Source organism: Schistocerca serialis, chromosome 2 (assembly GCF_023864345.2).
Source record: "Schistocerca serialis cubense isolate TAMUIC-IGC-003099 chromosome 2, iqSchSeri2.2, whole genome shotgun sequence".
Taxonomy (NCBI): Eukaryota; Metazoa; Arthropoda; class Insecta; order Orthoptera; family Acrididae; genus Schistocerca; species Schistocerca serialis.
This window is the reverse complement of record NC_064639.1, coordinates 413,393,912-413,409,005: the sequence shown is the minus strand read 5'-3', so window position 1 is coordinate 413,409,005 and position 15,094 is coordinate 413,393,912. Positions and strand designations below refer to the sequence as shown.

The following is a 15,094-nucleotide window of genomic DNA, read 5'->3' as shown; positions in this document are numbered from 1 at the left end:
TCTGTGGTCCATGTAATCTATTTTCCAGTCTTTGCTAATTATTTTTACCTCTTGTCTCCATTCCAGTAACAAGTACAAATTTTATGTATACAATCTTTGTGAAATTGATGTTACAACACTGCTGGCCGTAATAATTGCATTGCCAAGGAGGATAGCAAATAACAAGATTTTTACCTATTGTGTGTGTACAGTAAAGTAGAAAGAATACATGATAAAATTTCTAGCGATTTAGGCATATATTGGGGGGTGGGGGAGGGGGGAGGAATTTAGTACACACAGCTCTAACATGGATGGTCATAGTTGGACTGAGCCTACATGGCAATTAAGAGTATGTCATTCTGTGCTGCTTCAACTCTCTGCCAGAATGTGTCAATTGTAAAGGCTGGTGAGTGGTAGGACACTATAGTCACTTGGCAGCCCATTAACAGATGTTTTCGATGGATGGGATGTTGGATGAAAGTGCTGGGCATGGTAAAGTCGAGCGCCCTTTGAATTGAGGTAGGACAGAACAACACGGTTTATGTGCAGTCTTTAGTTACTTTGTCAAAAGATATCATAGATACATTGAAATACGGCATAGTTACCACTCGTAACACTTCAGATATGTAATGCCTGCTGTTCAAATGACCAATTATGTGAACTATAGGAGATGGTATTGTGTACCCTGTGGTGTCCCATACCACCATGCCAACCTGGGAACATCCACTCTAGCAGCACCTGTTCTCCTTGGAACTTACAGCAATGAATATTTCCATCTAATGCTTTAAGCAGATCCAGGACGTATCTGAAAAGTGTGCGTGCATGCGTGTGCATGTGATTGTGTGTTTACTTGTCTTTCTGCAGACGAGCCCACTTTCTGACTCAGTATGTCTGTTCTCTCAGGTGCTAGTTGTATGGGGCCATTGAGACACTGAATAACGGTGAAAATGACCCTCCTGGGTTCCTCGACTCCATAATCGCACAACAGTCATGGTCAGAGCGAGCAGAAATATCCTAGAGCAAGAAACTGCATTCTTGTAGGTCGCAATCTTGCTGCTGTTAAATTCCAACACACTTTGATAGACGTTTCTTCTTCTTCTTCTCCTCCTCCTCCTCCTCCTCCTCCTCCTCATGTGAGGTGTTACATAATCGTTTTGTAAGTAACCAATACTCTAAGGTGATTCTCGAGTGAGAAACTAGCTTCAAAATTTTCTTTGTAAGCAGAATATAGGTGACATTGTTGCTGTTACTCAGCAAATAAAATTTAGGATGGAGGGGATGGTAGCAGTAGTGTACAGGGGCTGCACAAAATATGGGGGGACAACACATTACCATGCCTGATACAATGTAGCAAACATGTTGGCATTCAAAACAGCTGTCAGTCATCTCAGAGTGGATAAACACAGGTCCTGTATGGTTTTCAAGGGAATTTGACTCTACTGTTCCTGAAAAATAGTGGAAAAGTGAAGTAATGATGATAGAGGTGATCACACACGCTTCTCTCCAAAAGTAGACCACACAGGTCTAATATTGAGCTCAGGAGACTGGGGGCCGCAGGAGAAATGATAGTTCATCCTCATGCTCACAAAACAAAGTCATAGCTATGTAAACAGGGCCTCTATCATTTTCGTTCAAAGCATCACTGTTGGGGGGAACAAATACCATGGGATGGACCTGACTGGCCAAAATGGTCATGTAATCCGTGACAGTAATGCAACCTTCCAGAGTAACCTTGAGGCCCATGGAATACCATATATGGCTGTCCAAATCATAACTGAACCTCACAGTGTTTCACTCTTGGGATGTAGACCCAGCCACAACTTGGGAACAGCGTGAAACAAAACACATTCTTCCATTGCTCCATAGTCAAGGTTTTATGGTTTCGGCATCACGTTTTCCTGTTATGGGCATTTGCATTACTGAGTGAATGGTTTCAGAATTTCAGCTCGCCCTGCAATCTCCCGATTGTGGAGTTTGCTTCTTGTTGTTTTGCTGCTGATAAGGTTTGTGAGTGCGGCATTCAGTTCTGCAATCTCTTTTGCAGATGTCCTCCTCTTATTTTTCGTAACAATCATTTGATGATCATCTGTAATGATCACTTAACATGCACTTTCATCCAGGTCGTGACTTACAGGATGATTTTGTGCTTTCCCTGTATGCAGTATAAATCTTACAAGGTAAACTCCCCATAACTGTCTTCTCAAATTTAGTGGTAAGTTGGCCCACTTAGTAGTCAATCAAAAACTGAACACAGATCACGCATGAAAAGAGGAAGGTAGTGACTGAACTGCGGAAGAAAGAAGAAAAATAGGAACGGTGAATGGTCCACATTTAATATGTGCAATATCAAGCAATAGTAGCAATTGTGGTTGTGGGATCATGGTGTTGGACTGCAACGTGGGAGATCTGTGTTCAAATCTCACCCGGTCTTATTATTATTATTATTATTATTATTTCTTTCTAGTCTCAGACGTTATGTCTGGTTAAAAATGGAAGGTGACGCGGACCTTGATCAAGTGTGACTTCCTTTTAACTGTACGGTATATGTTACATTGCATTTAGGAACTTTCGGGTAATTGAACAAGTGTCAATAATTACAGATTTCTGTAGTTGTATATATAAGTTTGGATGTAGCTGTATTGCATTGATGTACTGGTGGATATTGTGTGGTATGACTCCTGTAGTTGATAGTATAATTGGTATAATGTCAACTTTATCCTGATGCCACATGTCCTTGACTTCCTCAGCCAGTTGGATGTATTTTTCAATTTTTTCTCCTGTTTTCTTTTGTATATTTGTTGTATTGGGTATGGATATTTCGATTAGTTGTGTTAATTTCTTCTTTTTATTGGTGAGTATGATGTCAGGTTTGTTATGTGGTGTTGTTTTATCTGTTATAATGGTTCTGTTTTCTTTTTCCAATTTACTTTCTTCGTATCTGTTGGTGTTATGTGATCTAAAGGGTTGTAGAAGTGGTTATGAAATTGCAGTGGTGTAGTCAATGTATTTATATGAGTGATTGCTTTGTGTATTGTGCTAGTTTCTGCTTGTTCTATAAAGAATTTTCTTAAATTGTCTACCTGTCCATAATGTAGGTTTTTTATGTTGATAAATCCCCTTCCTCCTTCCTTTCTGCTTAATGTGAATCTTTCAGTTGCTGAATGTATGTGATGTATTCTATATTTGTGGCATTGTGATCGTGTAAGTGTATTGAGTGCTTCTAGGTCTGTGTTACTCCATTTCACTACTCCAAATGAGTAGGTCAATATTGGTATAGCATAAGTATTTATAGCTTTTGTCTTGCTTCTTGCTGTCAATTCTGCTTTCAGTATTTTTGTTAGTCTTTGTCTATATTTTTCTTATAGTTCTTCTTTAATATTTGTATTCCTATTTTTTGTCTGTATCCTAGATATTTATGTGCATCTGTTTTTTCCATCGCTTCTATGCAGTCGCTGTGGTTATCCAATATGTAATCTTCTTGTTTAGTGTGTTTTCCCTTGACTATGCTATTTTTCTTACATTTGTGTGTTCCAAAAGCCATATTTATCTCATTGCTGAATACTTCTGTTATATTTAGTAATTGGTTGAGTTGTTGATTTGTTGCTACCAGTAGTTTTAGATCATCCATGTATAGCAAATGTGTGATTTTGTGTGGGTATGTTCCAGTAATATTGTATCCATAATTTATCTAAAAACACAGCTGATGTGACTTACCGAACGAAAGTGCTGGCAGGTCGACAGACACACAAACACAAACATACACATGAAATTCAAGCTTTCGCAACAAACTATTGCCTCATCAGGAAAGAGGGAAGGAGAGGGAAAGACGAAAGGATTTGGGTTTTAAGGGAGAGGGTAAGGCGTCATTCCAATCCCAGAAGCGGAAAGACTTACCTTAGGGGGAAAAAGGGAGTATATACTCGCGCGCGCACACACACACGCATATCCATCCGCACTTACACACACAAGCAGACATTTGTAAAGGCAAAGAGTTTGGGTAGAGATGTCAGTCGAGGCGGAAGTACAGAGGCAAAGATGTTGTTGAAAGACAGGTGAGGTATGAGTGGCGGCAAATTGAAATTAGAGGAGATTGAGGCCTGGCGGGTAACGAGAAGAGAGGATATACTGAAGGGCAAGTTCCCATCTCCGGAGTTCTGACAGGTTTGTGTTAGTGGGAAGTATCCAGATAACCCGGACGGTGTAACACTGTGCCAAGATGTGCTGGCTGTGCACCAAGGCATGCTTAGCCACAGGGTGATCCTCATTACCAAGAAACACGGTCTGCCTGTGTCCATTCATGCGAATGGACAGTTTGTTGCTGGTCATTCCCACATAGAAAGCTTCACAGTGTAGGCAGGTCAGTTGGTAAATCACGTGGGTGCTTTCACACGTGGCTCTGCCTTTGAATCGTGTACACCTTCCGGGTTGCAGGACTGGAGTAGGTGGTGGTGGTGGTGGTGGTGGTGGTGGTGGTGGTGGGAGGGTGCATGAGACAGGTTTTACACCGGGGGCGGTTACAAGGGTAGGAGCCAGACGGTAGGGAAGGTGGTTTGGGGATTTCATAGGCATGAACTAAGAGGTTACGAAGGTTAGGTGGACAGCGGAAAGACACTCTTGGTGGAGTGGGGAGGATTTCATGAAGGATGGATCTCATTTCAGGGCAGGATTTGAGGAAGTCGTATCCCTGCTGGAGAGCCACATCCAGAGTCTGATCCAGTCCCGGAAAGTATCCTGTCACAAGTTGGGCACTTTTGGGGCAACAAACTGTCCATTCGCATGAATGGACACAGGCAGACAGTGTTTGTTGGTAATGAGGACCACCCTGTGGCTAAACATGCCTTGGTGCACAGCCAGCACATCTTGGCACAGTGTTACACCGTCTGGCCTATCTGGATACTTCCCACTAACACCAACCTGTCAGAACTCCGGAGATGGGAACTTGCCCTTCAGTATATCCTCTCTTCTCGTTACCCGCCAGGCCTCAATCTCCGCTAATTTCAAATTGCCGCCGCTCATACCTCACCTGTCTTTCAACAACCTCTTTGCCTCTGTACTTCCGCCTCGACTGATGCCTCTGCCCAAACTCTTTGCCTTTACAAATGTCTGCTTGTGTCTGTGTATGTGCAGACGGGTGTGTGTGTGTGTGTGTGTGTGTGTGTGTGTGTGTGTGTGTGTGCGCACGCGCACGAGTACGAGTGTATACCCCCTTTTTCCCCCTAAGGTAAGTCTTTCCGCTTCTGGGATTGGAATGACTCCTTACCCTCTCCCTTAAAACCCAAATCCTTTCGTCTTTCCCTCTCCTTCCCTCTTTCCTGATGAGGCAACAGTTTGTTGCGAAAGCTTGAATTTCATGTGTATGTTTGTGTTTGTTTGTTTGTGTGTCTATCGACCTGCCAGCACTTTCGTTCGGTAAGTCACATCATTTGTGTTTTTTAAATATATTTTTCCCGCTTGGAATGTTTCCCTGTTATATTCATGTTAAATAATTTAGTTAGATGTGAATTTATTTTTTTTGTGTTTAGGTGAATTTCTTTAGCCAGAAATTTGCTATTTTATCTTTTCCAGGGGCTCTCCAATTGTGAGTAGAATTAATTGCTTGTGTGACTTCATGTTGCAAAATTATCACTTCAGGCATCCGCGGTATCATCTTGTATGTGTCTGTTTCTGCTTGTATCCGCTGTGCATGCCTGTTATGTTGTACCGGGTTTGACCATATGTTGCTCCAGAAGTGTTCCATGTCTGTTATGCTTGGTGGATTGTCTATTTTAATGTGTGTGTTATCTATTGTCTGGTAAAACTTCTTTTGGTTTGTGTTGAATGTTTGGTTTTGTTTCCCTCTATTTTCACTTTCTTTGTATCTTCTAAGTCATTTGGCCAATGCTTGTAATTTCTGCTTCTTTTCGTCTAATTGCTCTATCGCTTCTTGTTGTGAGATTTTACCTAACCTTTTTCGTTTTTTTCTGACATTTCATTTTTTATAAATTGTGTTAGCTGTCTTTTCTCAGTTTTTCTATTCTGATCCGTAGCCTGTGTTGCCATGCTGGTTTTGTGGGTTTCTTCTGTGTATTGGTTGGTTCTGATCTCTGCCTAGTGTGTATATTTAGTGTAGTGAGTGCTCCTATATAAACCAGTAGTTGTAACTCTTCCATAGTTGTGTTTTCATTTATTTTGTTGTGTATGATTGTGTTGATAGTTTTTATTGTTGTTTCGACTTGTGGGTTATTTGGTGGTCTATGCAAGAATGGTCTAATGTCTGTATTTGTGTCTTTGTATTCTATACATGTCAGCTGAAATTTTTCTTCTATATCTAACATGTGTGTCACTTCGTGTTCTATTTGTGCTTGTTCTGGTGGCTGTCTTAAGATTTCATTTTCCTCAGATTGTTTAATTGATGGTGTTGTTCTTTGTTTGTTTGCTCTGGGATGTTTGAGCCCATTACTGTATTTTCTTCTTCTTCTGATTGCACATTATTTTGTTCCAGTATTTGTTGTACTGCTTGTTTGGTGTTTTCTAATTCTGACTGGGGTATCCTGTTATCTTTGATTATTACACGGATCTATCAGCTAGTCGTTGTTCTGTTAAAAATTTTAATTCTGGGTATCTGGTAATAAATGTTGTGTATACTTGTGATCTGTATCCAGTTGTGTTGGTTCCTAGGTTTGTTGCTTGGTAATAACAGAACATGAGGTGTCGATTAACTTCATCTGACCATCTCATCCTCTGTCTTTGTTTTCCTTCTAGGGTGGTTGCAGGAAGCATATCCTGTAAAACACCTCTATTTGGATTTGAATCATTTTCCAGTTGGCTAGCAGTGTCGTTACCATTGTGGGCGGGCATAGGGTTCAAGCGTCGTCCCCGACCATGACGGCGCTTGTCCGAGGCTTCTTTAGTTCTGTCCTGAACCAACTAATCACACTAAAAGGGGGGTTAGCCCTATTAGTGGTTTGCTCTTTTCGTCGCCTTTTACGACTGGCAGAACATACCGGAGGCCTATTCTTTTCCTGGGCCTCCACGGGGAACGACTGGCAGAACATACCGGAGGCCTATTCTTTTCCCGGGCCTCCACGGGGATTATTATTATTGTTGTTGTTGTTGTTGTTGTTGTTGTTGTTATTTTGTTCACAAAATATCTAATTTTCCGACTGATCACTGACATGTCTATTCGCTGTATTGAAATTTGTGTGTGTATCATGGTGTTATGTCAGTTTTCAACAGCCATGTGTAATGAAGGGACCTCCAGACATATGTAGCTCCTATTTGGTCTACACAGGTACCACAAGCTGTGTGTGTTGCGTTCCGTTTTGGAAATTTTGACTCTTGAATTCCGTCATTGTAAGAATAGTTCACACCTGTATATTTATGTTTTAATTTCTGTGAGAGGTCTGCCCAGCATCTTGTCTGCTCTCACTATTCATCACAGAATATGAGTCATGTGCTAAGAATATATTACCGTTGCAAGTAAATGTGATGACTAGTGAGAGCAGGTGAGATAGCGCATAAACTTCTCACAGAAATGGAAACAACAAATAAATGGGTGTGAACTATGTTACAAAGGAGGTATTAAAGAGTCAAAATTTCCAAAATGGGATGCAAGAGGCATAACATCTGATACCTGTGTAGAACAAATATGAGGTATGTACGTCTGGAGGTCCCTTTGTTATACGTTGCTGTTGCAGACTGATATTACACCAAGACACATACACAGATTTCAATACTGTGAACAGACAAGTCAATGAATGGACGGAAAGTTTGTAATTTTGTGGAGGAAAAAAAAAGAATTGAACCAAGGGAGATTTGAACCCATATCTCCCGTGTTGCAACCCAACACCATGACCACACAACCATGATGAATGTTGCTCAATATTACAGATGTGAAATGTGAACCATTCACTGTTTCTATTTTTATTTATTTTTCCACAGTTGAATATAACTTATTCCTGTTCTCATGCGTGATCTGTGACCCATTTTTGACGGGCTATCCAATGGGCCAGCTTACCACTAAATCTAAGGAGGATGCAATGGGGAGTTTCCCTTGTTAGATGTGGTGCGTCTTGAAGCACCGAACATATTGGCTTCCTTCGTTACGGAAGTACCCACCATATGAACACCAACAATTTGTTCATGTTCGAATTCACTTAGCTCTGACATAATGCTCTGACAGTTATACCGAACACTTTCTGACCATGACTGGCTTTTGCAACATATTGAGGACATTGCACAAGTTTGTGGCCAAATACAGAAGTGCAACATACAAACTTGGCTAGTGTCTGTATTTATGTGCAAGTGGGCATTTCTTGCACTGTTTTTTGTCCAATCCCTGTACATTACAATGCTCTTTAAAAGTGGAGCACTGTCATACACTACACATATTTTACATGTCACTGAGTGAAGTGCTCATTTAAGACAGAAACAGAATGTACAGTATTTCTCACCTTAGCTGCTCACAGTGCAGCACCTGTAAAACTAACTTTCTTGGAGATGTTGCTGTTTTCTGCAGTGATGTCTTGATTCATCATCTGCTGCTTCAATCATGAATGGTAATACCAACTCTGTTTGGATCTGTACTTACTGATTGTGTTATATTTTCAGTTTCCATGTCTTACCAGTGTCTCCCTTCCAGTAGTAATCACACACTTTCTTAGTATGATATATTGCCTTTCAAGTCTTCTAATATGACAAGAGTACAAGAAAATAATTCTGTAGCCGAACCAAAGTAGTCGTGTCATCTAATGGTCAGCATTATTTGTTACTTTCGTTAGTAACGCTGAAGCCCTGGATTGGATTCTGGGCAACCACTTATTTTTTCCGCTGATGGAAGGCTATGAACAAAGACACACACACAAGGCCAAGTGAAAAGCTGCTTGAATATGAAAGCAGTGAAGTGAAATCTACCTGCAAGACACCAAAGTAGTGTATTGAATGGCTTGCACCAGTCATGATGACTTGCGATGTTTATTTACTAGTAGCAAAAGCTTCAGCATTTATTTTTAAGGCTTAGGAAGTGAAATTCTTAATGATGACGATGGATATTAGTGTTTCCAAGATTCCAGACCAATTCTGTAGGAGTTTGGCCTAGGTAATATGGTGGCAGTAGATATAGAACAGCTTTCTTGCACAATTTTGTCAGTAGAGCAGAGAGGGAAAGGTTGGCGACGTCTGCTTTTCTTGTCTCTGTGTAACCATTTTTTTGCCCATTTCTACATGAATCTCGGGAGAACTGACTGTGCTGACTGTGTAATGAAACAATGTATTCAAAATAATCAAACATTGCCTACCACATTTGACAAGACTCCTCAGACTGTCATTTTCAACATCTATGCACAGTATAGCGTGTATCAAAAATAATTATTTGTTTTGTGGTGTTGGGTGTTATGCCAGATATAAGTGTCGTCCATGCACAATATTTCAACAGCAAGACTCGTTGTCTTCAACAGGTGCTACCTGCAACTGCTATTATAGTGGAACGGGTCCATTATATATACCTATATACTTCTCCCTAAATCTTAGATTCTGGATGTTCTCATTAGTAAGAATCCTGAGACGTCCTGCCTTCAGTCCACTGTGCCTGACTGGCATACTGTTTTCTGCACTGTGTATGTGGTTCTCTGTCTGGGGGTTCAGTCTCCATGTCCACATTTTCAGTTCTTATTTTTGTTGTGTTCTGTTGCTGCCATCATTGCGTTCTTAGCAACCTGCAGGACTCAAAGAACCAGATGTTGTACAGAGTTCCAGGGAGAGCATAAGGGAACAATTGACAGGAATGGGGGAAAGAAATACAGTAGAAGAAGAATGGGTAGCTTTGAGGGATGAAATAGTGAAGGCAGCAGAGGATCAAATAGGTAAAAAGACGACGGCTAGGAGAAACCCTTGGGTAACAGAAGAAATATTGAATTTAATTGACGAAAGGAGAAAATATAAAAATGCAGTAAATGAAGCAGGCAAAAAGGAATACAAACGTCTCAAAAATGATATCGACAGGAAGTGCAAAATGGCTAAGCAGGGATGGCTAGAGGACAAATGTAAGGATGTAGAGGCTTATCTCACTAGGGGTAAGATAGATACTGCCTACAGGAAAATTAGAGAGACCTTTGGAGAAAAGAGAACCACTTGTATGAATATCAAGAGCTTTGATGGAAACCCAGTACTAAGCAAAGAAGGGAAAGCAGAAAGGTGGAAGTAGTATATAGAGGGCCTATATAAGGGCGATGTACTTGAGGACAATATTATGGAAATGGAAGAGGATGTAGATGAAGATGAAATGGGAGATATGATATCGCGTGAAGAGTTTGACAGAGCACTGAAAGACCTGAGTCGAAACAAGGCCCCCAGAGTAGACAACATTCCATTAGAACTACTGACAACCTTGGGAGAGCCAGTCCTGACAAAACTCTACCATCTGGTGAGCAAGATGTAGGAGACAGGTGAAATACCCTCAGACTTCAAGAAGAATATAATAATCCCAATCCCAAAGAAAGCAGGTGTTGACAGATGTGAAAATTACCGAACTATCAGTTTAATAAGTCACAGCTGCAAAATACTAATGCGAATTCTTTACAGACGAATGGAAAAACTGGTAGAAGCCGACCTCGGGGAAGATCAGTTTGGATTCTGCAGATATGTTGGAACACGTGAGGCAATACTGACCCTACGACTTATCTTAGAAGAAAGATTAAGGAAAGGCAAACCTACATTTCTAGCATTTGTAGACTTAGAGAAAGCTTTTGACAATGTTGATTGGAATACTCTCTTTCAAATTCTGAAGGTGGCAGGGTAAAATACAGGGAGTGAAAGGCTATTTACAATTTGTATAGAAAGCAGATGGCAGTTATAAGAATCGAGGGACATGAAAGAGCAGCAGTAGTTGGGAAGGGAGTGAGACAGGGTTGTAGCCTCTCCCCGATGTTATTCAATCTGTATATTGAGCAAGCAGTAAAGGAAACAAAAGAAAAGTTCGGAGTAGGTATTAAAATACACAGAGAAGAAATAAAGACTTTGAGGTTCGCCGATGACCTTGTAATTCTGTCAGAGACAGCAAAGGACTTGGAAGAGCAGTTGAATGGAATGGACAGTGTCTTGAAAGGAGGGTATTAGGTGAACATCAACAAAAGCATAACGAGGATAATGGAATGTAGTCGAATTAAGTCGGGTGATGCTGAGGGAATTAGATTAGGAAATGAGACACTTAAAGTAGTAAAGGAATTTTGCTATTTGGGGAGCAAAATAACTGATGATGGTCGAAGTACAGAGGATGTAAAATGTAGACTGGCAATGGCAAGGAAAGCGTTTCTGAAGAAGAAAAATTTGTTGACATAGAGTATAGATTTAAATGTCAGGAAGTCATTTCTGAAAGTATTTGTATGGAGTGTAGCCATGTATGGAAGTGAAATGTGGATGATAAATAGCTTAGACAAGAAGAGAATAGAAGTTTTGAAATGTGGTGCTACAGAAGAGTGCTGAAGATTAGATGGGTTGATCACATAACTAATGAGGAGGTATTGAATAGAATTGGGGAGATGAGCTTGTGGCACAACTTGACTAGAAGAAGGGATCAGTTGGTAAGACATGTTCTGAGACATCGAGGGATCACCAATTTAGTATTGGAGGGCAGTGTGGAGGGTAAAAATCATAGAGGGAGACCAAGAGATGAATACACTAAACAGATCCAGAAGGATGTAGGCTGCAGTAGGTACTGGGAGATGAAGAAGCTTGCACAGGATAGAGTAGCATGGAGAGCTGCAGGAAACCAGTCTCAGGACTGAAGACCACAACAACAGGACTCAAAGTTTTGAAGGGTTGGTACCTAGTGTCAAAATTCATGAGGTTTGCTGCCATTGTTGTCTCTATTGACTCTCACAACCCTTTCCTAGTATTTGGAGGTCAGAACCCTCATTTCTTCATACTTCATATCACGATTAAGATCCAGGTAGTGCTTGGCAGTGGCTGATTTAGTTGCCTGCCTCAGCTAGGTGTGCCCCTGATGTTGTTTGCATCTGATGTCCACTGTCCTAATTGTTGCCAGTGGACAACGTGGCATATTGGCAAGGTTGTGTAGAGCCAAGTAGTCTTTCACATTTCCCAGTAATCCTCTTCTTGAGAATCCTGCTGATTTTTGAAGAAATAGATCCCCCTAGGGAAGATACGCCACATTCTTTGCTTCATCTTGCTCTTCTCTACTATATGGCAAAGCGGCTGGTAGAAAGGCTTTCTGAACATATATTAATTTTTTTTCCAGAAGACTTAACATAGATGTTCTGTTTCCAATTTCAAACTACCTTTGTCTGACTGTGTCAACCAATGTCCTTGTAACTCCAGAACTCCATTTTTCTGTGCTGGGTGACAACAGCTACTAGCTTGCCCCTGTATGTAGGATTGTGGTACACACTGTGGCCAAACGACCCATCTGTTCTCCTTCTGTCAAGTGCATCCAGAAATGGCAACCTTAGCCAGTTCTGGTGTGAACTTTGAATCACATGAGTCAAGATGTTTCAAAAACTCAGATAGTGCCCCCTCCCCCTCCTCCTACCATGAGGCCTGACCACAAAGGCACAAAGGTATCATCTGCATAACTGAGGAAGCATATGGGTTAGTATCTAGCCGTCTCTATTGCTTCCTCCTCAAATTACTCCATGAACAGATGGGCACCCCCCTGTCACCTGACGTTGGCAATGGCCACGCCATGTGTATGTGTTCATATCGCTACAGAAAATACATTGGAGTCAGTATTATGTCTGAACAGGTCTATCAGAACCTTGTCCAGCTTCTCTGTAATCTGTTGTAGTTAGTCTTTCAGCGGTATTGTAGTAAACAGGAAGACTATGTTACAACTGACCATTACATCAGATTCTGCAACATGTAGTTGCTCAGGCATTGCAAGAAATCCTCAGAGCTGTGGTCATGGTGAACATGTTTGCCCACATATGAACACAACATTTTCTTCAAGTACTTAGCCAGTGGGCATGTTGTTGCACTGGGAAAGCCTGAGGAATTACAAATAATCACTTGTTTATTCAGGCACCATTTGAAATTAGATTCTGTGGGAAACAGTTTTTTCTAAGTTTTCTTTCCTACTCTGAAAGTCTCGTTATGTGCAACAAAAGCTGTGCAATTTTTGCAGAGATGATTTTCTTTGTAGCGATTAAAGTATCACAGAAATTTCTGCCTAATAACACATTTATCTGTATCATAAGTGAAATATTTATTGTGTGAATTTTACTTATTGTGCTTTAGGACAGGTAAGTTAATATTTCTCCACTCAGTATTGCATCCCTCCTTTGGTAATTTGTACACCATTGACTTTATTCTTGCATGTTTCATTGTCAGTAAAATTAATGGTATTAACAGCAAGTTGTTGTAGCTTTCTGTGAAGGTATTTTTCCATGATTGCTTTTCATGATCACTTTCACGTTCCCATTGCAAGTTAACAGTGTGTGCTGTGATTGTACCTAGTCACATGACGAAGTTAGCTCCTTTTAATACCTGGTTACCACTTCGCGTTGCCAACCAGTACCTACTTTGTGCAGTTGTGGTGAAATACTAATTCCTTCCACATCTGAGCATGTGGTACACTTGGAGCCATTGGAGCCAATTTGATATTCATTGCATACCACCTTCACAGTGTTGCAATTTTAATAGCCAGAAATGTAAAGTGTTAATAAAATTGCACTGTAGAGTTTTGTTCAGTAAGCAGGTGTAGGGATTTAGTTTTCAATTACTGTTAATACCATACCATTCATGAATTACCTATTCATATGTTGAATGGACTTTCTGGTAGTTGTATTTTTGTTTGAGAGAGTTTGACAGTATGTACTGAGCTTCTAGCTTTAATAACAATCTCAGGCGGAGGCACAGTACTGAAAGAATAATGCAGTATACTAAGGGAATGTGCAGCTAGTAGGAAGATAAAACAGCTCATGGTGAGTTGAAAATAGGTCATGTACAGTTGGTGGTGGTGGTGGTGGTGGTGGATGTGCTTGCCTGTGACTAAATCACTGCTGTTAAAATGAGTTTTACAGGAGAGATTTTATTGTGGATTGTTAGTAGAATGACATAGTGGATTGCTAGAATTGCGTTCATTGTGTGCAAGATACCACATATTTGAACTGTTTTTTGAGTGTGATGCCATAAGTGCTAAGGAAGAGAACTGATGATGCTATCATAAGCACAGTATGATTTCTAAACTTTGCTATTAGTCTTTTGAATAAAAATCTTGACCAATTGTGAAGAAAGAAGAGACCGCTGTTGACATTGTTTGTTGATTCTCAACCTGTAATCTGTTGGTGCCATCATATTCGCAGTCTTCATTCTGAAGACTGATTTGATACAGCTCTCTATGCCGTCTGTCCTGTGCAAGCCTCTTCATTTCCCTATAACTACCACAACCTACATTTATTTGAAGACACTTCCTGTATTCAAGCTTTGGTGTATCTAAAATTTTTGTCCCACACTCTTCCCTTCTGTTACCAAATTTGCACTTCCATGATGCAAGTTGTCATAAATCTCTCTTTCCCCCCCCCCCCCCCCCCCTTTTCCCAGTTTGAGATTCAGTGCCTCGTTTGTTATTAGATCTACCCATATAGTCTTCAGTATTCATCTGTAGAACCGTATTTCAAAAGCTTCTATCCTCTTCTAATCCAGATTGCTAATTGTCCATCTTTTCACTTTTGTTCAAGCACTGTAGGCAGACTTTTCAGAAGTATTTCCCAGCACTTAAACTAGTTAGATAATACCACATTCTTTGTTTTGAAATGCTTTTCTTGTTTTCATCAGTCTGCAGTTTACATCTCCTCTACTTTGGATTTAATCACTTATTTTCCAGAAGAAATAACTTGTTCATCTTACAGCCTCTTTTTTTCGAGACAATACCCATTTCATTCAACTGCTCTTCAAAGTCCTTTGCCGGCTCTACCAGAATTCACATGTCCTTGACAGATGCATAATTTCTTCTCTATGAACTTTAATTCTCTTTCCAAATTTCTCTCTGATTTTTTTCTTCAGCTTGCTTAATATACAGATTTGAATATCGATGACAATAGGCTATAACCCTGTCTTATTCTCTTCTCAACTTCTGTTTCCCTTTCATGTTGTTGACTCATTCAACTGTGATCCAGTTTCTGTA

At 40.4% G+C, this 15,094-nt stretch overlaps 1 protein-coding gene across 4 annotated transcripts in view; it reads left to right on the top strand.

Moving 5' to 3' along the window:
- The window catches only part of LOC126457254 (E3 ubiquitin-protein ligase TRIP12), a 233,130-nt gene that overhangs the window by 32,106 nt on the left and 185,930 nt on the right, over window positions 1-15,094 (top strand). The window lies entirely within an intron of this gene.